The sequence below is a fragment of the Zootoca vivipara genome, chromosome 8 (assembly GCF_963506605.1).
Source record: "Zootoca vivipara chromosome 8, rZooViv1.1, whole genome shotgun sequence".
Taxonomy (NCBI): domain Eukaryota; kingdom Metazoa; phylum Chordata; class Lepidosauria; order Squamata; family Lacertidae; genus Zootoca; species Zootoca vivipara.
Window position 1 is genome coordinate 11,006,608 of NC_083283.1, and position 24,297 is coordinate 11,030,904.

Below are 24,297 nucleotides of genomic sequence, written 5' to 3' on the forward strand. Positions count from 1 at the left end.
TATACAAATCTATAATAATACTGTAATGGTGATAACAGCCTGCCCATTCCCTAACTTTTGGCAGCAGAATCCTTCCTCCTAGTCCTCTTACATTGATTTAGGATGTGCATCGATCCCCCCCTCCCACCAGTCTCATTTTCCTATGGTCCCTATACACTCCCCCCTCCTCCATATCATTTCTCCTCCTCTCCTCATGTTCCTATTTTCCTGTTGCTATTAGGATGTAATCCCCTATCAGTTTACTAGCAAATAAGTCCCATTGAATATATTGGAGACTACTTCAAAGTAGAGATGCTTTAACTGCATGCTCCCTCCCTCCACCTAGATCTGATCCCATTTGCCCTCTCTGCATTCTCCCTATTTTCTGATGCAAAACAATTTCTTACCTCCCTCTTCAAGCCCACACATTCCTTTGCATAGATTAAGGCTACAGTATGTACTTTTTCCTCCCAAAATCCCTGTCTCTTGCAGTTGTGTGGCCTGTCTGTATTTCATTTGATTCCCTTCCTCTGATAACTGTAGGTGGATCTGACTTTCAACCCCTCTCTTCCTTGTACCCTGCCACACCTGTCATGAAGATAAATAAGCCAGAAACCATAAAGCATTTTGCATACTGGAATGTTTTGTTAGAAATCAATGGTCCCAGTACATCTGTCTTCACCCCAGTACTTTAACCCCAGTTTAATGCCAGCAGTTGGCTGTTCAGTGTAGTTAAGAATCTAGGACTCTGAAATGCCTCACCTTGTGCCCTCTATTAATTGCCACATGATTTTATGACTACTAGCTTAGAAGGCTATTAAAGAAGATTAGATAGCTTTACCAGTAGCTATTAGGGGTTGTATAATTCTGTCAGAGGATGAGTGCAAACAGGGAGTGGCTGTTTCCACATCCTCGGGATTGGCAGCTGGCTAGTATTATTGAGAGTGGTAGACTTGGTAGACTTCTTGTCTGATCCAGAAATGATATTTCTATGGTTCTTCATAGGCACTACATGTATAATAAAAGTAATGCACTAATTCTATGTACTGTATTGTAAAGCTGAGCACATAGAAGTATCTAAAAAATGAATGCCAGTAATATTGATTCCCCCCCCCCATGTAGTAGTAGTTGTTGTTTAGTCGTGTCCGACTCTTTGTGACTCCATGGACCAGAGCACGCCAGGCACTCCTGTCTTCTACTGCCTCCCTCAGTTTGGTCAAACTCATGTTAGTAGCCCCCATGTAGTACAAGCATCTAATTTTGTATTACCGATTTATATGATGCCTTTAAAATAGAAATTTAAGTTTTCACCTACATCTAGACTTCTGTAATGCTTTCTGGGTCTACCTGCTATCTCTGTTAAGCTTTTCTGTTTTGTCTAGAGAGGCCTTTCTTGAAACTTCCCTTCCACTTAGGATTATGTATCTCCTACCTGTGGCTTCTGAATTCATTCTCTTCTTTTGGTGCCTACTTCCCACAAACAGAATTGAGTAAATGCATTGCTTTCTTTCTATATGAACCACTGTACTTCAGTTTTCTAATTACTTTTTGCTCTTTTCGCGTTCAACCTCTTGTGGCCATTCTGAAGAAATCTTGCACAAAAAAGAATAAATATATGGATAACTGTCTTGATAACAGAAAAGTCCAGATTTCCTTTTACCCACACTGAAGAGCTAATATGAATTCATTGCTTCTGTACTGTTTTGAAAGAAGCTAATAAGATATGTGGAGTCACAGGACAGAGAGGATCTGAAAGTCATGCAACTCAGCCTCCTGCCCTTGAAAGGGTTTCCCATATCTTAGTCCCATGACAGATTACCAGTAACTTTCATCATTTTAAGACTGCTAGGAGTCCAAGCTTTGCAAGGAAGGGTGAGTTCCAAGTGTCAAAATAGATGGCCTGAAAGAAGTAGAATCCCCCCCAATATCTATTCTGTTATACAAAGGTAATGTTTATTCAGCCAAGGCAGTCAGACAAATGGCTCTTTTCAAACCTGATTCCTTCTTCTTAACTTCATGTGATTGTTACATGAAGCTGGTGAGACCTGGGCAGAGGCCTTCTTCAATTGCAAAACCCTGCATATGGTTTCAACCTATTATCTGATTGGTTTTAATTGTGGTGTATTCTTTCTTACCAATTTTTAATTTTCTTAGGAGTTGTGAATAGGTGGCATACAGAGACTAAGTTGCTGTTAGCACAAAAACACAACTTTGTAACAGTAAGCTTTCCTAGGAGTGGTTTTCAAACCGGTATGTCTTGACTAGTGCAACAGCTCTACAGACCACCTGATAAGACAGTCCATAGTGCTTTGGGGGAAGTATTTAATTCTCCTGTTCCTTTTTGATGTGTACTAGAGGTGGCTGTTTATTTTGTGTTCTGTATCTGATCTCTGTCCAGAGAGGATAAAGTGAGGCAAGGGGTGGTGACCTGGTAGGAGGGAGACTTTGCAGAATACTGGTAGTTATTTGAAGGTAGAAAAGCCAGTGTGTTGCCAGATGCAGGAGGAGAACATAGCACAAAGGCAGGTGTGAGATAGGACACAGTATGGGGCCTAATTGGTTGGCAAGGTGGAGAAAGTGAATTAGGCAGAGGTGAAGATTTGGAGATTTAGGAGTTTGAAGTTTTACAAGAAGACCAATGAAGAACTAGCATGGGTATTAAAAGAGGGACCCATTACTAGTTAAAATGAACTCTTCTGCAGTGCTTTCAGCTTACATTGATATGTTAAGTTGCTATGTCACAAAGTTGTGTTGGTGTCGAAGTCAGTGAATCAAAATGGCTATTTACAAGTCTTCTCTACACAAAAATAATCTTTTTAAGCACAAAAATCATGAGTTGTCCACTTCTGTTCAAAGACATTTAATAGAGGGTTTCTAAAAACCTAGCTTTAATATTTTAATTCTATATGCCAACTCCTGGTGCCATGCTGTTCTCCTCTCTGACTGTCCCACCCTCCCTTTGGTCTTGTCCTCTTTGTATTGGTTTGGACCACTCAACAACCTTTCCTAGGAATCTCCATAGCCTACATTTTTTCTAACTCCTGCCTTTTCCTTTCCTAGACTTAGTCTGTCTTTTTTGTCTCCTGACTGCCTATGTTATTAAGGTTTATTATCTGAGCACCTAAGCAGGATTCACAGCAGCTGATCCAGTAGCAACCCAGAAGCTCTTCTGACTGCCCAACCACAGCTAATCAGTCCCCCTATGCTTCATCATAATGAATGCCACATTAAGTTGTTAGTACTGTACATTATTATATATTTTTATATTCTGGACACTTTGTTTTTTCACATTGGGATTCTCCTTGTGAGACCTGGGAACAGATCCCTGCTGAATCATTAACTCAGAATTGATTTGCCAGCAAATAATTCAATTTTGCCCTCATTTTCCTTCCATTGCTGAAATGGGGATATGATTAGGGAGGAGCAAAAATTGTGATGAATGTAAGAGGGATGGTGAAAACGTAAATGATGATAACTAGTAAGCAGCAGAACCTGAGTAAGCTGTTCATTTTATTTTATCACATATTTATGTTGCTTGCTGCTCAGGAGACCACAGTCATATTGGAGCTAATTCAGATGGCTTTTATACCTCACTCTTAAGGCCAATTCAGTCTCCAGGAGCTTTTTTGCAGTAGCCCTTGGTCTTTAAATGGATCACTGCTTGCAAATTGCACTGGGGATGTGGACGATCTGTTCAGCCCTAAAAATGTATGGATGTTCTCAGCAGTTTAACTCTATTGCAAGACAAGATGACATGTAATTGCATATTCTATTAAAGATGCAAAGGAACCTGACTCCACTGCCGCTCAGGAACTGTTCTCCTTAGCTTGAAGTGTTAGTTAACTTAATTCCTCAAGCACAGTGTGCTATTTCTGCTGCAAGCTGCTTAAATTTCTGCACCAGGGCCTTTAAAAATATTTGTCAGTGTTACAGCACTGTGTTGTCTATGCCTGCAGAGAGTAAAATGAGCTGATTGCACCAATTGAGTATAATTTTACCTGTTCTGCAAATGTCAATTCACCTGGTTATCTATGGCATGTAAGAATATCCTCCATCTCTTAGCACAGAGATGGGAGGAAGACAAAGTCCCTACCAGAGAAGAATGGCAGACCAAGCTGATGGTGAAAATGACCGGGAAAATCAGAAACCGGGAGGACCAAAATTTTAATAAAGAATGGGGGAAATTTATAGTTTATCTAGGATACAACTGTAAGCAGCTAAACTCTATAGCAGGATTTTAAAAACACTTGTAATGTAACAAGAATGATGGATATAGTGGAGTATTTAAAAAAAACGGAGTGACTGAAAATATGCAGAGGAAAAGGATTAGTAACGGAACCTGTGGAGGGAAGTCCAAAGATTCAGGGGAATCTTTGTGTATTTCTCTTTATTTCTGGTTATGAATGTAAATTTTAATTTGTAAAATCAAATAAATAAATTATATATAAAAAAGACATAATGGCAGCTGGGAAAAAAATCTCCAGTGACCAAAGCTGTCTGTCTATGCTAGGTGTTCGGATTCTTCTGTATGCTAGGTGTTCGGATTCTTCTGTCTAGTAGTCCAAATTCCCAGTCACAAGTGACAGCCCAATGATGATTGCCTACCCTACTGACATGATTTGCTGGAAATGTGGCTTGCCCTGTGTATAATAATAATAATAATAATAATAATAATAATAATTTATTTGTACCCTGCCCATCTGATTGGGTTGCATCTATGTGCAATAAAGCTTTTTGCTAAGACATGATGTTGCTGGTTCCGGAAGAAATAATTTGGTTGTCTCTTGTATAGCACCATGGCCCTTCTGTAGCCCAAGTATTTGGAAGTGAGTTCTACCCAAACAAGTGAGACATACAGTGGTACCTCGGGTTACAAACGCTTCAGGTTACAGACTCCGCTAACCCAGAAATAGTACCTTGGGTTAAGAACTTTGCTTCAGGATGAGAACAGAAATTGTGTTCTAGTGGTGCGGCGGCAGCAGGAGCCCCCATTAGCTAAAGTGGTACCTCAGGTTAAGAACGGACCTCCGGAATGAATTAAGTTCTTAACCAGAGGTACCACTGTATTCCCAATGTAAACATAATAAGCTTCAGGACGGAAGTCCATATTGAACTTTCATTTATTAACTGCCCTGATTTGAGCTGTTGATTATTTGGTTTGTAGGGCCATCTTGCAGCAAACCCCCCTTCAGTCTCCAAATTGTAATCTGTTAGGTAAACAGCAGGTTAATCAGAATCCACAATAAATTAAAGGCAAAACCCATTGATGATTAAGGGATTTTATTCATCTGATTCTCCAGTGTGGATAGACCAGTCCTGAATAATTACCACCGTCAACAGTGAAAACATATCCACATAACGTTGTTGGCGTTCACTTATTTTGGTTTTACTGGCTGCACAAAGGGGATTTGAAAGTGAAATTACTTTTACTTCCTTCATTTAAGTCACAGTTCTGCCTCGCTTGCTTGCTCCGGATACAGTGATACAGAGTAAAACATTTTAGTGTCCCACTAGTGTTCCACTTCACAAATGAGGAAACACTTGCTCCTCACAAACACACTTCAGGATATCAGCAGAAAGTTTCTGATTTCCTTTCCCGCCCCTGCTCAGTCATCTCCTGATGTAATGTACTTCTGTGTCTTTTTTTTAAAAAAAGTTGCTGATACCATCATGTTTGTGCCTGTCTGTTTTTCTAGATTTCACACCCCCCCTTTCTGCATATAAAGCATCAGGGCCTTGGGGGGTGCTGTGGTCTAAACCACTGAGCCTCTTAGGCTTGCTGATCAGAAGGTTGGCAGTTTGAATCCGCAGTACGGGGTGAGCTCCCATTGCTTTGTCCCAGCTCCTGCCAGCCTAGCATACTAGCATGAGTAGATATATAGGTACTGCTGCAGTGGGAAGGTAAATGGCATTTCCGTGAGCTCTGGCACTCGTCATGGTGTCCCGTTGCGCCAGAATCAGTTTAGTCATGCTGGCCACATGACCTGGAAAGCTGTTTGCGGACAAACTCTGGCTCCCTTGGCCTGAAAAGTGAGATGAGCGCTGCACCCCATTAGTCACCTTTGACTGGACTTAACCATCCAGGGGTCCTTTGCCTTTACCTTTTATATAAAGTAGCATGGACAAGTTAAGCTTTACGTTTACATCTTAACAGATTTTTATTTTTGCATAGTGCAATCCTTATGAAGCCAAAAATGAATGACTAAGCAGTCTGCAGGCAGGCAGAAATCTTTAGAAAGTGATGACTATCAGAAACATCAGAGTCTTGTGGTGCCTTAAAAGATTTGGAAATCTGTTGTAATAAAAGGTTTCTGGGGCTCAAACCCCTTTAATCAGATGCATTGAAATTGTTTGCCAAGTTGTCCTCAAGTGTAAATTAAGGTGATAATTTTCACTAGTATGGCAACATTGCATTGTTGTATGCATTCTAGTTGTTTTTATGATTTCTAATATTATGCTTATTTTTTATTTATTTTTACAACAAGTGGACTTTCGGTAAAGTTCCTTTTTTCCTTCATTAATTGCGTTGTCCTAGCAGCTGAATGGAATAACTTCACGATCTAACAACAGTCTTTACTCATGTCATTTTATAAATAGCCTTCAAAACATTTAAAAAATTTATTTCAACAAAGGCTCTTCCACCTTAGGCGTGTAAAATTGGCCCCATGGGATCAAAACATTTCCAGCAATTATAAAATGAGCCCTGAAGATTTTATTTCTCCTTATCAACCATGAAATACCACAGGATGTTCTCTTGTAGTCAAAGTCTGTTTAAATATGCTGTGGCCTGCACTGTGAAAGCACAGTCCAACTTCCCTTTTGTTCTTCTTGTGTATGTGGCAGAAGGTGCATCACAGCTCCTCATCCCAGCCTGGTTACTATCAGTGTGAGAGCGGCTCTTTCCAGAGTGCCAGCCATCTGAAACAACCTACCTGCCTTGCATGTCTGTGCTTCATCAACATGGTTAGTGTTGAAATATTTGAATTTATGCGGAGTGGCTCATATTTAAACAGAAACAAACCTAGTACATTGTAGCATTCTCTGAATCAGTTTCTGATGGCCGCTTGGCTTGGCCATGAATACTTAATTTGACTCCCTAGCCCAGGCATGTCCAAAGTCTGTTTCAGGGGCCTAATCCGGCCGGATTAAACTGACCGAAGTTCAACAACTTAAATTCTAAAATAATTTCAACAACTTTGGGGTAAAATCATAAAAAAGCTCAACAACTTCAATTCTAAAAAAAGGTCAACAACTTTGGCTGGCCCTTTGGTTGGCCCTCACGGCCCTTCACTTCATCAAATCTGGCCCTCTTTGAAAAAAGTTTGGACACCACTGCCTAGCCTAGCCTAACAAAACAAAACAAAAAACATAGGTTGTAAAATGAACTTCAGTTGCTCTGGCAATGAGTAACGTGGCCAGAATACTGAGGTAGAAAGTTGCAGATACAAATCTGGTGAGTTTCATGCATAGCTGTCAAGTTTTCCCTTTTCTCACGAGGAAGCCTATTCAGCATACGGTAAGGGAATTTCCCTTTAAAAAAGGGAGAACTTGACAGTTCTCCCTATGGTTTCGTGGGATGAATTAGGTTGTCTTAGACAATCATCCTTCTGCTCCCAGTCAACAGTTTGGGATAATAATGCTCACCCAGCTTAAGGGTTGGAGTGGGTTTCTAAGGGTTACTAAAGTCAGTATGTGTGGGAAATGTACTTTCTAAAGCACTATATAAATTGTAGCTATAAGAGTTCTGGGTAACAGGTGACACTGCACTTTTATTCTGATGCCTAGGAATTGGAATTTTCCAGTCCTGTTGTTAATGTCTGTGAGCTTTAGTCTGAAGCCTCAGCGCTGAGCTGGTTATGGCATAGCAGATCATCATTCAGGTCAGACATAAGGGCATAGTTGTGTGCTGAGTGAAGAGATGCTCAGCGTGTTGCTTCTGTTTGAGAAGTACAGCAAGAACAGATAATTTTAAAGAAAGGGTGGACTTGAGTCTCATGGAAAAGTGCTGTGAGCTAGAAGGCAACAAACCCTCCACATTTCTCTGTATCTCTCTCTCTCTCTCTCTCTCTCTCTCTCTCTCTCTCTCTCTCTCTCTCTCTCTCTCTCTCTCTGTCTTAATGTGGATAACAGTTACAGTAAAAAGGTTCTAATTACAGGTACGGTAGGTATCTGTGTTGGTCTGCCGTAGTCAAAACAAAATAAAAAAAATCCTTCCAGTAGCACCTTAGAGACCAACTAAGTTTTTCATTGGTATGAGCTTTTGTGTGCATGCACATGACATGAAAGCTCATACCAATGACAAACTTAGTTGGTCTCTAAGGTGCTACTGGAAGGAATTTTTTAAATTACGGTAGTAAAAAGGTTGGCTACCAAACTGCTAGACCATGCCTTGTCAGCTGCATCTTGCAGCCAGCTGGAGTCACTCAGAGGCAAAGTTTAGAATGCCTTGTCTCAATCTTTAAAACGGCACTGAGTCTTTCAAACAAACCACTGCCCTCTTGATTTTTAATCTTAAAAATGCTAGTAAAATTCTGGCGAAAGCAATGCTACTTTCCTTGGTTCTACCTGCATCCATCTCACTTGTTTGTGTTCATCAAGTGAGTCCAATGATTTATTGGGGGCGGGGGGCGGGCGGGCGAAACAACCTTCAGTACATGTGATGTATCACCATCATCATGAGCCTGGTCCAGAAACCTGGTTCAGTGTACTTACGGAATTTCTGGAGAACAAGTAATTTAGGAATATGCAAATTGCTTTGCTTGGTCATACCTAATCTAGTCAGGGCCAACTAGAAACCTCTGAGAGCTCAGAAGCAGAACATAAAGTAGAGGGACCTTTCCCCTGTTGTCTGTCCCCTACTACCTGGTATTCAGCAGAATACTGCCCAAGTATATGGAAGCTCCATATATCTATCATGGCAAATAATTATTGATGGTAATTTGTCCATAAGTTTGTCTGATGCTTTAAAAAAAGGTCATCCAAAGCTAAACGACAACCCTTCTTTGTTCCAAGGTTCAGTCCCTGGCATATGCAGGCAGGACTGGAAAAGATGCCAACCTGAAACCCTGGAGAGATATTGTCAGTCAGTGGCTGGTTTTCACATAATACTAAGCCTTGGTTTGTTTAGTCTAACTATGATATATTTGAATGTATGAACCCAAGCCTGCATACTGCCTGTGGTTTGCTTTCTGCCAACAAACTACAGTGTGAAGCTCATGTTTGTTTGCTTGTCTGCAAACTGACTTGTGGTTTGTTGAACAAACCATGCTTAAAAACAAACCATAACTTAATGATCACTGCCAATATAGACATTACTGAGCTAGATGGACCAATGATACAACCTGATCTAAAGCGGCTTCCTTTGACTTTTTTCCCCCTTTCTGTCAGCAGCCTATCAGTGCTTGGATTAAGTTCCAGAGATGCTACTGGATCTTCCATATGTGATCTTCCATATGTAGGGACCTCCTAGATCAGAGTGAAGTGACTTGTTATGTAAATATCCTTTTATTAAATCATTTGAAAGCTGCTGGTGGTGTGCAGTATTATTTCCCTCTCTTAAAATTGAAGTTTAAACTCTACAGCAAATGCTGGCAAGACTCCCACACTCTTTGGCAAAGGTTTCCCACCCACAACTATTCCAGGCAGATTTTTATAACTTCATTGCCTTGCTGTGTTGGAAGGCACACTGAAGTAACAGCAGGGACTTCGTTCTGAAAGATTTGCCCTCCCTGCTGTGGGTTTTAAGCAGGTGTAGGCAATTGGTGGTTGGAAACCAGCATTAAGGCTAAATTCGTGCAGCATGGCCTTGTGGATATGATTAGCAGGGCGAGCATCCTAAATATAGGAGCATTTTCAATGAGCAAGAATTGTATTTATAAAAGATTCCATTTATACAGTAAATTGCAAGGGAACACAGTTAATTTTGGCATATTCCAATCAAGAGTCAGAAAACAGGATTATTTGTTCTCATTTAACCAATGTAATTGAACGGATTAAAACTGATCGTGATTATCATCAAACAGTGCAAAGAGAGAACAAGCTTGGCAACTTGGTTGTTTGGTATTTAAAATGCCATAAACAAGCTTTTGATGTGTCTGCAAAATTGTTAGGCTGATATCTACCTAGCCATGAGGGTTGACTTTTGACACCAGGAAGTTAGTAAAGCTCAACATTAATTCTGAAATCAAATTATTAGATAACTGGCCCAGAAGAGGGTAGAAATCTTTGTGATGAATCAAGGTAGTTCTGGCCTTTGAAGTTGCCCTGGTGGGGGTCTGCATTAGAACCCATGTAAGCTGCTGTGCGCTTCCTTTTAGAGAGCTCAGTGTAGTTGTGTGGTCAGAAATAAACTTACATGCAATGGAATCGCCAAGGGAGCTGGAGAAAATGCTGCTTTTTTCCAAATTGCAGAAGGTATTGATGGTACAGTACTTAAGATGGCCTTGCTGAATTGGACCAAAGTCCATTAATACCAGCATTCTTTTTCCAGCAGTGGCCAGTTTCTGGGAGCTCACAAGCAGCACAGTGATCATGTTCTGTTTGCCACCAGCATCCACCATCCAAGTATGCTTTGAACATGTAAGTTCTTTTTAGCTGCCATGGCTAATAAGCCTATCCTTCAATGGAAATACCTATTTTCAAACCCATGGCTGCTGGTGATGGCTGCCACATCTTTTGGTTGTGGATTCCAAAAATGCTTGTGTGAAGAAGACCCTCTTCTTCCTGTTAGTGGACAGCCTCATGTGGACTGGGAATCTGTAAAAGTTGAGTAGTTCCTCAGGTGCCATTCTTTTAAAGTGTTGTGCTTAGATTCTTGGTGAGGGTTCTGTGCAACTTCCCCTTCTTTGATACTTTGGGTGAATTTTCTGTGGTTTTTTAAAACTGTACAATGCAAGGAAAGGTAGTATAACTTGTTTGAGAGGGGGATTAAAATGTGCATGTTAAAACACCATACTGGGCACAAGGTGGGTGTAGTTGGCATTAGGAGTAAAAAGAGAGGCCTGTCATGCTTAAGCAAATTTATTTCCCTTTGAATTCTGTAGAAACAGTAGACTTCTGAAAGGGGCTGTGGGGTTTACCGTCCTTTTTGTCAGCTGCAGCTCCACCTGACAGTGATTCTCATGCCAGGTCTTGAACAGAAAAATAAATGAATCTCTATTATTACTTAGTATTTCTGTAGGTCTTCTATAAAATGCTTGGAGTAGCAATGTGCTGCATATAACATTTGCACAGTTACAGTCTTAAGACATGGAAAGAAAGGGAGTAGAAGGGAAATGTCAGGTGAGTTTGGGAATTCCAAAACTAAGAGATGGTTTCTTAAACAGGTATTTCAACAGGCGAGTGGACTGGGAGGGGTAAGAGTTCCAGGTCACTGCATTTCATTCTTGTTCTTTTTGCTAGGAAGCCAAAATGGACACTTAACCATGCCTAATGAATCTCTACCTGGCTTCCCCTATTTCCTTTGTTGGAAGGAAGCAGTTCACATATACAGAGGAAGGCTTGTTTGGAATGGACGCTCCATTGAGGTGGATGGGTAATCTCTTACAAGCATAAGTGACATAGATGGGACTCTCCATCCTGACAACTATATCCAGAGCACCTCGCTTTTTAATGCATTGTCTTCATCCAGTTCAAGGAGCTTCCGTGAATGATAGATGCTGAATTGCTAAGGCCAGTTTCATTATTCTCACATCAAAAGTATATACTATGGAAGGGTGTGTAGTTATTCATCATGAATTCTATACTAAATCTATGCAGTTTCATTAAATTCACAGTTGGAGTTGCATTTCTTTCAGCATGGCGGAAGGCGGGTTCATAATTCTGACCCAAGTAGTTTATATGCTGTTACTTCTTCTTGGCCCAGCCTTTCCAGAAAGCAGATACAGAATGCCTTCCTTTCAGCCGGCTTGCCAAATTGCAAGCTGTCATCACCTTTCATCTGGGATTGGACTATGCACAGGCATGCATGTGTATCTCTGCTGAACTGTGATTCAGTGAGAGCACCAAAAAAGCACAAAATAGAATATGTGCAGAATTCAGTTCGCAGATAACCCCCACTAAAAACAATGTGTCTGCCCATTTAGACTGCAAATGATATGCTTAAAAGTTTGCAGGCAATGGCTGTCAAAATCTTACAAACCAGGGAACTAGCTCGAGTCCCAGTGGTCTGGAATGGGGCTTATATGCCCTGCATAGTTCTTAGTCTCTCTCACGTAACTAACAACAGCAGAATAATGTGTGCAAAATGACAAATTATGCACAGTTGCTGAAGGTACATAATTTGTACAAGTTGCAGTATTCAGGGTGCTTTTTTGGAGCAAATCTTTATCATCATTATTTTGAAGTGAAGAGTATACATGGCACTGTCTATGGATTGTGGATTCAGCAACTACTTAGGAATTTTTTTCACCATCATTTGAGAAAGCTGAGCGTTTGTACAAAGAGTTTGGCAGGCGAAGCAAATTGCTTTCCTATTATTGGGGTCAGAATTGTAAGCAGTCGGCCAAGAACCAGAAAAGGGGGAGGAGCAGGTGAAGCGGCAAACTGAATGAATGAATTTTGTGAGCCCAGCAGGGCAGCCTTCGGTCTTTTCTAGTGATACAGAGAAAAATGGAAGAGCATGGTCCTCCCATGAGCATCCTTGTGGGAGGGGTGCCTCTTTGGAGTGGCATTTTCTTTGAAGCTGAATGGAAGTGACCTCTCTTATCCCCTTTCAAATTTAACCATTTGAACCCCAAGGATGGATGGCATTTTGGCTGGGTTCCCAGTACACTGGTAATCCTCCTCAGGCCCACATCTACGGTAGTTCCAGCCTCCCCCTCTAGGATAGGGCATGGCAGACTTGGGTACCTTCCAGCTGCCTACCCTGTTCAATGATGACTGAGTTTGCTTACTATTCAAATTCTTGTATGAACAAAATTCCCCCGTTCTTTTTTTAACAGGAAGTACAAATATGAACATGATCAGAATGCCAGTTTGCTTCCCAATTATACTGTTCTAAAAATGGAACATTTAATATAGCGCTTCATAGAAGAGTGTCTGAATATAGCCCTTAAAAATAGGATTTGTTTGAAAAAACAAGCACACAGTTCTCACTTCCTCATACAAAGCACACTAATAAGAAACCAGTTTGGCTTAAAAGAAATATGTTGCAAAGTCCTTTAAAATGATCATTTGTGTCGATGCTGTGTTCTCGCTCTAATGCTGGATGATCCTAATTATCATAATTTACATTTCTGTGCAAAGCTGTGTGGCAATTTAAGTTAAAATTGTAGCTGTGACTGTCTCCCCACCCCACTTTTTAGCAATACAGGAAGACATTACAGAAGGCTCCAGTGATCGTTTGGTGAATCTTTTGGGACATGTGTAGAAATTTTATCCACCACTGTAAGCTTCTCCTATGCCAGCCTTTCCCAACCTAGTGCCCTTCTGATGTTTTGGACTGCAACTCCCCTCAGTCCCAGAAAGCATGGCCAGTGGTCAGGGCAACATTCAGTTGAAACCACTGAATCAGGAACGGGCTTTTTCTCTCCTGGGAGTTGTTTTAGCAGGCCTGGGGCAACAATAGTTAATGGCAGTCTGGAAAGCCATTATAGGACACTGATAAAGAGCATGAGCTGTTGAAGGTGCAGTTCAAATTTCAGTCATGAAATCAAGATTTCTCTATTACAGGGATGATAATAATACGAGTCTGTCTTTTGGAATAGTGCAATGATAGTTGCGGTAACATACATGAAGCAGCGAGGAAGCTGCCATCTCCCATATAAATGTATGCAGAATTGCAGCCCTTGCCTCTTAACATAGCCTAGTTTCTTCTAAAAAAAGGGAAACAAACTGGAGGATGTGACTCAACCCAGTAGAAGGAAGGAAACATTAACTGAATGCAGGCAGAACTTGTGACAAGCCTATTGCGGTGTGCAGTTGCTTCTGAACATAGCTTGTTGCTTAAAGAACCAAAATCTTTCACTTGCCAGCAGTGTTCAAGATGGTTGTTTAGTGCAGCGGTAGGTAACCTTTCCCAGCGCTGCAAGCCATATTGAAAATACCTTACGAGCTGCTCCTGCAGCCAACTTGCTTCTTTCAGTTGTGTGATTGGCCTAGCTTGTAACTGATTACACTTTCAGGATGTTCTTTTTCTAGAAAGGTTAGCCTCAATACAACACACGAGGCAGAGCTTGGGAGATCTTGGAATCTTGATTTGTACATTGTAACGGTTGTGAACTAGTTAAGTGGAGTTTTATTTCCTCTTTGTACTTTATCTGTTTGCATTTGTAGCATCCTACTTTTAATCCTCTGTGCAACATGGAGTTTAGAAACATGCGCCTGTGTGCTTTCGTCTCAAAATTTACATGAAGCGGCAACCATCAATCGCTTTGGAAGGGACCCCAAGAGTCATTGTAAAGATGTGTCTTTTTCCTCAGGGTGTCCCTTGACCCTTGTGGTTGGGCCTTTGCTTTATTTGCTTGAGTTTTCTGAATTTTTATTTGCTTTTATATGCTTTCCCACACTTTTATATTACTGTGCTGCTGGTTTTAGGTTGTATTTGTTTTAATGATACTGATTGTTTTTTATATTATATGCTGCTTAGAGGTTTTTAAAAACATTAAGTTGTTTATAAATGCCTTTCAATATATAAATGAAATGGGGAATTTTGGAATGTTAATGTTTACCTGTAAGCCTAAGCAAATTAGCTGTGGGCTTCACTTTTCACTGCTCTTTGAGTCCTTTGTTTTGTGTTGTTTGCATGTTTTGGTTCCTAAGCATGTGGACTTGTCACCAAAGAACCTATTATCGAGAGATGCGGTCAAACAAAGTACAAGCTGCAGTTGCTGTTGTTTAATGAACTGTGAGACTATTTGTATGGAGAGTGCATTCTTAAAAATGCTGGGATATGCTGAAGCTGAAGCTGAAGAGTAGTATCTTTTTCCATGCCGACTAGTTGTCTACTACGTAGAATAACATGGTTTTGCTATGCTTAGCTTTTCACAGTTGACTGGAGGCAATGTATGTGCATGAGAGAAAGAAAGGATAGTGTGTTCTTAACATTTCAAGATCCACCTCAGTTTGTGATTCATACTGGTACAGTATTTCTATATAATTTTCCATTGCTCACCATATTTATGATATTCTCTTGTGGGTCTTGGATAGAATGAAATCACGAGGGCCTGTCCCATGATCATTATTAGTCCAGTATCATGATGGATTAGATTATTATTTTTCATACTGTGATTTCATCTTAAATTAGTTCATTGCTGTTATTATTTACCTGAGTGCACCACAGACTATTGCTTGCCTTTCTCCATAACTGGCTTTTTACCTAGTGATGGCCCCTGGAATTAAAGCTACAAAGCAATAGTTTAGTAAGACGAATAAATCTCTTGCCTGCTTGTCCATCAGTAGTAGGTAGCTTAAACCAAACACATGAAGCATCTGGGATCCAAATAGCGGCACACTGTGCCACTTCCTACCACAGCCTTTGTGTCTCTCAAAAAGCAGCTTCTGAAAGTTAGAGACCTGCCAGAAGGTTATTTGATGCAGCACAAGGCATTCTAGTCAGAAGAGGAAACCGCAATGATTTTTGTGCACATATGAATGCATGCATGGAAATTTAAATATTGCTATTCTGAGATATGGGGCTGGTTCATTAGGTGCACCAAACCTTGTCTTCCAAGCCTGACATAGAATATATTGACTGTTGAAGCTTGTCATATTCTGTTGGGCTATCTGTTTCCTTGTCTTAACCTAGGATTTGCCAGCATCTGGTTGGTGTGGCTTGTCATGTCATCCAAACCAAGAATCTCCAAGCAAACCACAAGCCGTAACCAAGGTTTGGCGATAATAAACCGTGAGCCTGGATTTGGAGAAAACTGCATGCCAGACCCACTGGGTGACAAGTACCAGGGGTTTGTAGTTTCAGGCACAACCAGTCAGTGGCAATAAAAATATAAAGTGGGTTTCCATTACTTTTTAATCAATGTGCTATTAATTGGTAGAAATATAGAATTGTTGAAATATTGACTGTTATATTCAAAAGTGGGAAAGGAATCTTAGTACACCATTGTTACTTCACAGCAAAATGGAAACCCGATCAAACAAAGCTTATAGGAGAAGGTATTGGGGGCGGGATGCACTGTCATTCATTGAGAGTGTTAGTCTAAAATTGGAACAAGCTAGGGAGGAGGTAGAGTATTTGCAGTGGCATTCAGGAATGTGGTGGCAGAATATAAGGCTGCATTTACTCTGTGTATTCTTCCCGCCTGCCTCCAAAATTTCCATCTCTCATCAATGACTGTATAAAGGGAAAACTCCACACCCTTGCATTCCACCGCATGTGTGGCCAGGCTTGCTTTTTGAGGAGAGTTGGTAGCTATTATAAGGCAGGCAGCAGTTTGCTAGAAGAAAACACGTTTCATTTTTAGGAAACGGTATGTCCTGGATTACACGTACTACGAATCTCAGTTTTTTTGTCCTTTAGGAAGGGTGTCCTAACAATTTTGATACCTCTGTGGGTCAGCCAGTCAGGGAGACTCAAGCATTATTACGTAAAATGTATATTTTTGTGTGTGATGGCTAGTATATTTTAACTTTGAAAATTGAAAGATAATTGGATGTGAGGTGGAAAATAAGGGTTGTGCAAACAATGTGCCCATACCATTTCCTTGTGTGATTCTTTTCTTCTGTAGTTGATCATGCACGAAGCTGTGGGTCTTAACACATCCTTCATCAACTTTCCCAGGGCAGCATCTGTGGTTTTCTAAATATGACAGGGTTTGCTTTGATTGAGAGGCCTCTCATTTTCCTGTCTTGATATTTCTTGCTTGAGTTGTCCAACGCCAATTTCTACTTGGAAAGCATTTTTAGTGCTCCTATAAAGTTCTGATGCTGACTTGGTATTCAGACTTTAGGAAAGAGCGCTTACATTTTGCAGGTGTGCCAAAGAGCAATTGAACTGGTTTGCAGTTAAGCAATACAGCAAGTCTTGCACATAATGTACTGCAGTGGTTTCATTTACTTTCCTTGTTACTTCCTCTAATTTTTTTTAGGTTCCTTTAAAGTACTCATCTGTGTACAAAAAAAGTTTTATCTTTGCATCCTTCTGAAAGTGAGTTATTTCTTACAGTAGTATGGATTTCCGCAAATGTGGCTGCTGTTGATGATCATTAACTTCTTCTGGCAGCCATCGACTTGATTCCATTATGTCAAGATGCCTCCCCGTGCCTAATTTGCCAGGCACAATTCTATGGGAGCAATCTTCCATTTTGTACTAAGTGGGAGAGGGACACCTCACCCTTCCTGATCTCATGTATACAAAGAAGAAGAAAACTTTTGAATACCAGCTGCTGGGAATCGCAAGAGGGGAGAGCACTGTTGCATTTAGATCCTGCTTCCCATAGGCATCACATTAGCCACTGTGAAAACAGGATGCTGAACTAGATGGGCCTTTGGCCTAATCCAGCTGATCTTCTTTTGTGTTCTTGTGATGGAGTGATAGCTGTGTGTGTGTGTGTGCGTGTCCCCTTTTCATTTGGCATCCAAGCTTTTCTGTGTGTTTTTTATGACAGCAAGACACACACACACTCTGTCTCTGATTCTAACTGCCTTCAAAATTTGGTGTGAATTAATTGACTTCTTGTGCTCAATTCTTTGAAGGCATTATTAGAGTGCCTGCTGAATGGGAAGCTGACCTCTCCCCTCCCCAAAGTCCTTCATGTGTGCTGGAGAATTTGGAAGGGGCCAGACTTGTGACCAGTTACAAATAATGATTGACTACAGAGGTCAGTCAATATTTGTGGGCTCCTGGTCATTTGCGTCAATCTTCTTCCAAGGAACTCAAGAGTTACCTACATATGGTTCCTGGTTCGTCTTCCATCCAGGTAACATACAAGACCAATCTTGCTTAACTTCAGTAATAGAATGACATCAAGTGTGACTATAGACCATTTTGCAGATCTGCAAAACGGTGAGGTGAATTTACTAGTTAGGGAAAAATCTCGTCTCCGTAATGGGGTGCTGAAGAAAAATGATTTATGAGCCAGTGAGTTTTTGTGGTGTTGATTGTTCTTTGATTTAAAATACATTCATTGCTAGCATACATGCTAGCATACATCCTAGGTCTAGGACATCCCATCTTGTATGGAGTTTCCAGACTGCTGGCAACAAAAGCAACTTTCAGAAAGCAGATGTTGCACCAAGCAATCTTTGAAACTGCAACACATTTCTTTCAAGTTTGGTGAGAAAACTGGTTAATGTGAGGGTTTTTCTCTTCCTATTTTTGCAGCTACTTCTATTTTTGGCACCAGGAGCCATCTACATAGCACATCATGATGTTAGTAGTGTGTTGTGGGAGGAGCCTGCTGGGAAATAGCCATTGCCCAGACAGTGTTGTAATGTTTTGAAGCTAAGGCATGAAACTAATATCTCAGGACCTCCGTTCCCCATATGAACGGACCCTGCGACCATCATTTCATGAGAGGTCCAGAGGGTGACAATACGAGACCGGCCTTTTCTGCAGTGTAGGGCTGGGTGGTGTATCAATATGATGTATTGCGAATCATGATGTTCGTGCGCACTATGTTAAAAATCATCATGTGGGGGAAAATGTGAAGCCGGTCCCTGCTTCTCTTGCGATTCCTGCCGCCTCTCAGCTCTCCCCTGCTTCTTGCAGGGGTCAGTGAACCACAAGAGCAGATGCTGAAGAAAGCAGCCTATCTGGGAACTTTCCTAAGTAATATAGACACCCACAAGCTCCTTGTTTTAAATGCAAGCACCAGGCTGGTTGGTGGCTGAGAAAGATGCTAGTCTGAATTTCTTGCTGGGAGCACCTTTCCCCCTTCCCTTCTCTTTGGGCTGTGTCTGCTGGCAGGGCCCTCCCATGGGTGCCTCCTGACACCCCAGCTCCTCCTGAGACCCAAACCCCACTGGGGTCCCCTCAAGACCAGAAAGCACTTTCCACCTTGCCTACCAAAAGCCCCATGTTGCTGCCCAGCCCTGTCTTTTGAATGGCTGTTGCCCTCACTGGGGCTGCCCCATGTCCCAGGGAACAATAAACAAAAGTTATTTACTTTTGAGGTTTTTTTTAAAAAAACCTCATATATATATATATATATATATATATATATATATATATATATATATATATATGTGTGTGTGTGTGTGTGTGTGTGTGTGTGTGTGTGTGTGTGTGTCCCTCATTTCTATGTCTCCCTTCTCACTTCTCTCCTCTGTGTGTTTGTGTTTGTGTACTGTTTCTACAGAGCCAAATACCTGGCCAATTCCATTAAAAGAAAAAGGGTTGGCAAAAAAAAAATGATTTAGAGGAAGAAGAGGGCCCGGCAGATGATGGATTAGCACCATTGTCTATACTGAAAGCAGGAGGAGAGCTAAAAGACTATATGGCTGTGCCAAGAGTGCATTTTGATTAATTCCTTCTGATGTGGTGAAAGGCACAGGAGGCATCCTTCCCAATGTTGAAGGGGCTTGCAAAGAGGTTTTTAGCTATCCCAGGAACAGGTGTGCCGTGTGGAAGTGTTTTCAGCATGGCTGGCAATGTTCTTCAAAAGAGTGTTTCTATTGCTAGAGAATGCTGAAATGCAAATTTTCCGGGCATATTCTTTAAAAAATTGTCTAATAATTTTTGTTCTGTAAATTTTTATCCATTCTTTCTAGTTTGGCCTGGTCTATAAAAGAAAATTGACAAACACTCAAAAGAACTGGTGGTGTGGAATGTATACATGTAGTCAACTAAGACCCGATAGTGAATTATATTTGAATATCTAAAAGTGTGACACAGAATTGGCTTTTTTCTTTTTAGTAATGTACCATAATTAATTTTTTAGAAAACATTCTTTCACCTTACCTTTGATATCCACAGCTTTTAATTTTAGAGAAAATGTGCTAATTAAAAATGATCTGTACAGTGGTGCCTCACTAGACGAATTTAATTCGTTCCACGGGTCTTTTCTTATAACGAAAAATTCGTCTAGCGAATCCCATAGGAATGCATTGAATTTTTTTTGAATTTTTTTTTGCCCATAGGAACACATTAATTGAATTTCAATGCATTCCTATGGGAAACCGCGATTCGCTAGACAAATTTTTCATAAAACGAATTCGTCTAGCGAGGCAACCTCCACTAGAAAAAACCTTTCGTTAAGTGGAAATTTCGTTAAGAAGGGCATTCGTTAAGCGAGGCACCACTGTACGTTAAAATAACAGTTGTAGCAATATGTTAAAGATAATTAAAACTTCATCATTTTTAGATCCCTAAGTAGTAGCAGTTGCCAGGACATTGTCCCGCTCTCCTCTACATACAGTGGAACCTCGGTTTATGAACACCTCGGTTTATGAATTTTCGGTTTATGAACGCCGCGGACCCATCTGGAACGGATTAATTCGTTTTCCATTACTTTTAATGGGAAAGTTCGCTTCAGTTTATGAACGCTTCAGTTTATGAACAGACTTCCGGAACCAATTACACCCATGCTTCAGTTTATGAACGCTTCAGTTTAAGTACTTCGCGGACCCGTCTGGAACGGATTAATCCACTTTCCATTACTTTCAATGGAAAAGTTCGCTTCAGTTTATGAACGGTTACTCCGTGGACCGTCTGGAACGGATTAATCCACTTTCCATTACTTTCAATGGGAAAGTTCGCTTCAGTTTATGAACGCTTCAGTTTATGAACAGACTTCCGGAACCAATTGTGTTCATAAACCGAGGTACCACTGTAGTTCCATCCTCATTCCATACATTGTGATATATTGGTGTATCACGATATTTACCTGGTGATATATCTCCATGTTGAAAACCAGACATTGCCCACCCTACTGCGGCGGTTCTACATTTGTGGAATGCTCTCCCCAGGAAGGCTAGCCTGTCACTTTTGTTACATATCTTTGGGTGCCAGGCAAAAAGATTCCTCTTATCTCAGGCCTTTGGCTAGTTAAAATAAATCAATGGTCTATTTAATGGTGTGGGGGGTTGTTGTTGTTATTTGTTACTATGTTATGCATTTTTGTGTTTTCATATTGTAAACTGCCCTGTGATGACCTCAGCTGAATGGCGGTATAGAAATTTAATAAATAATAATAATTATAATAATGTACTGGGACAAACCAACCTTCTCCCTCTCTCCTTCAAGACATAATGATTTGGGATGGGAAGGGCCTTGGCATCTGTTGTGCCCAGTGCCCATGCCTCTAAAAGAAATCTGCTTTTCAAGTATTCCCAGGTTGATTACAGAGAAATACAGAAAATTGGTAATGTGATATCCTTCTGTAGAAGGATCATGTTCCCTCGGTGCAAGACAATGCAAATTGTCAGTTTATACAAAGCTCTTCATGCAGGAGAACAGAATGTCAGTAGACGTCAGATCTGAAATGTCAACATGCTTGATGGAGTCACTAAGCAGTTATTCTGTGGTTTCCTGGGGTAGTGGGTAGAGGGGGGGAATACAGTTTGCTTCCTTGTTCATTTCAGACATTTAAAGTAGTGCTAGCTTGAATGTCTGTATGAAGGCTCTGGTGTCCCCCCACCCCCACCCCTTTATTTTGCATTATTCATCTTTAATGAGGAACAGGGATTTCTCGATTGTGACTCTGGGACTGCAGAATAACTTCAAGTGGTGTGGTTTTGTACCCCAATCATGGCCTTTTGGGCAGCTAAACAAGACTTTTTCTGAACTGCTTATGATCTAGAATTTGCTTTATGACTATTTTAACGTACTGTGGATACTGTTTTAGTTGGCTTTATTGTTCTTGGGATACTTGATTTTTTTTATATAAAAAACAAACCCTATGGAAACGGAGTTTTCCAATTGTGATGGGGGAGTGGGGGCTTTGGTTGTTGAATTGCAATATAGGATTGAATTGTACTAGAAGCAGTGCAGAGATCAGACCCACCTCTGACCAGAGGCAGCTGTTATCAAAGTCTGCTGCTGAATCTTTAGCAGATGGGTTCAAACTTTAGTTCAATTGGCGAAAAGGGTAATTAAGTTCCAGATGATGTAGTTGCTGTTTTCCCTTGGGGTAACCACAGAAATCTCTGTTAATAACTGGCTGATGTAATTACAGGGCTGCTGCTCATGCCAATGTACTTCTACCTGTGTTGATTTTGGTTTGACTGGTACCTGTTTGTTTCTTTCAAGCCAAGCATTACTAAAGTAGCATAAAAATTTACTGATTATGGCAGAAGCTTTTGTGGACTATAGTTTTTAAGGTGCCCCAATACTGTTTACTGATATACAGTGATACACAATGTACAGTGGTACCTCTACTTAAGAATTTAATGTGTTCCGAACGCACATTCGTAAGTAAAAAAAAATTGTAAGTCGAATCCCCTAGGAATGCATTGGGAGAAAAAATTTGTAAGTCGAAGCAACCCTATCTAAAAATTCGTAAGTAGAAAAAATCCTATCTAAACCACATCCAAGATGGCGGACAGAGCTCCATTCATAAGTAGAAACATTCATAAGTAGAGTTATTCGTAAGTAGAGGTACCACTGTATATACCGGTATATACTGATATACAATATTAGTGATACTGGGAGTATGTAAGAGGTATTGGAATCAATTGACTTGACCCATTGAAATGAATGGGCCTGCTCTGTGACTTAGTTGGTTATCACCATTTGTTGCTTTGCTGCAATAGACTAACATAGAAATCATGCAACCTGACTTCCAGGCTTTCTTATAAGATTGGTGCCATCTTTTTGTAGGAACTGCAAAGGATGGTGCTTGGGTGCTTGGGCACTACTTACAAAATTGAAAGAGGAGTTTCCACAATTTAATATTTTATATCTTACAGCTTGATCCCCCACCTCTGGTCCTATACAAATTAAACTATATTCAGACTTTGACTACAACTCCAGATTTGCTCAGCCTCCAGAGGCTGAATTAAATGCTTTTCTAGGTCATGCCTGGCTCATGTATCTGTACTGTTTGGCCATCCTTGTGTTGTAAGCATGTTAAGTAATCTTGGGACAAGTGGGTAGTCCTCATGAATCAAATAGTAGGTAGTTAATTTCTCCTGCTATTCTGTTGCCCTTTGATGTTTGGTGCCCTTTTCTCTCTCACTTGCACACTGCTTTTTGAATAAATAAACTGATGGCCATGCTTTTTATAATATGTTAAGGAACTCCCTGACCTTACTTTTTAAAAGCCAGAGTAGAGAAACTGTGATCTAATATGGATGGCCCTATTATGGGTACAGTAGAGGGTACATATTTTAATTGCCATATATACTCGAGTATATGCCGACTTGAATACAGTATAAGCCGAGGCACCCAATTTTACCTCAAAAAACAACAACTGGGAAAACTTATTGACTCAAGTATAAGCCGAGGGTGGGAAATGCAGCAGCTACTGGTAAATTTCAAAAATAAAAATAAATACCATCCTATGCCTTTCCCAGCTGTCGGCGGCGGGGTGGGGGTGGGTGGGGAGAAGCGGTGAGGAAGGATCCCTTCCTCGGCGCTTCTCATCCCCTCCACCTCGCACAGAGCAGGCATAGGACGGGGGTTCAGAGAGTCGCAGCACAGTGCTTCTCCGAACCCCCGGTCCTGTGCCTTTCTCAGCCGCTGCCTGCCTCACTGAAATATAAGCCAAGGGCGGCTTTTTCAGCACATTTTTGGTGCTGAAAAAGTAGGCTTATACTCGAGTATATATGGTACTCATTTTCCCCCTGATCATAAAACAGGTAAACTAAAAGATACTTCAGCCCATGGTGTGCTTAATCCCCACTGGTTGTGGGAATTGTACACTGTGTTTGTGTGTCTATTTAAATTTGGAATATCCAACATCACAATAAACTTCTCCTATCAACTCCCCTTTGCTCCCATCTGCTGTGGAGGGTTCCCTAACACTGCAAAACAGATTTTGGGAAGGGGAAATCTGTTGTTCAAGGCTGACAATGCTTTATGTCACCCATATATTTCAATATTTTATTAGATTTGGTCACCTGGAATTGGTTATACTTACTTCTCTGAGTGACAAATACCAGTATGTCTTAGGCTGGGTTGTCTAGTTTTTCATATGTTCTATTCTTTCATCTTTTCAGGTTTCACAGATAAGCTGCTACGCCTGCCTTTTAAGGAGTGAGAGTCTACAGAAGTTTCAAGACAATATTGTCACCTGGTAAGCATTTGTTAGATGTTCTTGCCTATAAATATCTTTTCCCCACTCTTTGTGATAGACTTTGATTTTTTACTGTTCAAAGCTACACATAAGCTTGCTACCTACTTGGCAGCTATTCCTTCTATGTGAGGGCTGGATTACAGTTTCCTAAAAGGGGAAAAAGCACGATATATCTTACGTCTAGAAT

At 40.7% G+C, this 24,297-nt stretch overlaps 1 protein-coding gene across 6 annotated transcripts in view; it reads left to right on the forward strand.

Moving 5' to 3' along the window:
• The window catches only part of CYRIB (CYFIP related Rac1 interactor B), a 66,453-nt gene that overhangs the window by 19,831 nt on the left and 22,325 nt on the right, over positions 1-24,297 (forward strand). For 2 of the 6 annotated variants that reach the window (XM_035125243.2, XM_035125242.2), the window contains exon 2: positions 24,034-24,110. The gene's annotated coding sequence lies outside the window, so the exon portion shown is untranslated. Of the gene's footprint in view, positions 1-4,651; positions 6,943-10,468; positions 10,558-10,600; positions 13,983-24,033; positions 24,111-24,297 lie in introns of those variants that run through there. The other 4 variants (XM_060277618.1, XM_035125241.2, XM_060277617.1 and 1 more) reach the window with 4 other exon arrangements.